A 428-nucleotide genomic window follows, 5' to 3' on the forward strand; every position below is an offset into this window, starting at 1 on the left:
GGCTCTGAATCTGTTAGCTTTCTTTTTGTTGTACTGTCTTCATCTGATATTGGTGTCAGTGAAATAGTAGCTTCATAAAGTGAACCGGAAGTGTCATCCTCTTCTATTTTCTGGAAGAGATTGTGTAGAATTGTTATTTTTCTTTAAATATTTGATAGAATTCTCCAGTGAAACCCTCTGGGCCTAGAGACTTCCTTTGGGATTTTTCAAATTACAGATTCACTTTTCTTGATAGTTACAGGGCTATCCAAATACTGATTCCACACTCGGTGAGTTGTGGTCATTTGTGCTTTTCAAGGAGCTGGTTCATTTCATTTAAGTTAACAGATGTGTGTGTGTAGACTGTGCGTGCGTTTGTAGTATTCCTTTATTATTGTCCTTTGGCTACCTGTAGGGTCTGTAGTAATATCTCTGCTTCATTCCTGATA

The sequence above is a fragment of the Ailuropoda melanoleuca genome, chromosome 10 (genome assembly GCF_002007445.2).
Source record: "Ailuropoda melanoleuca isolate Jingjing chromosome 10, ASM200744v2, whole genome shotgun sequence".
NCBI lineage: Eukaryota > Metazoa > Chordata > Mammalia > Carnivora > Ursidae > Ailuropoda > Ailuropoda melanoleuca.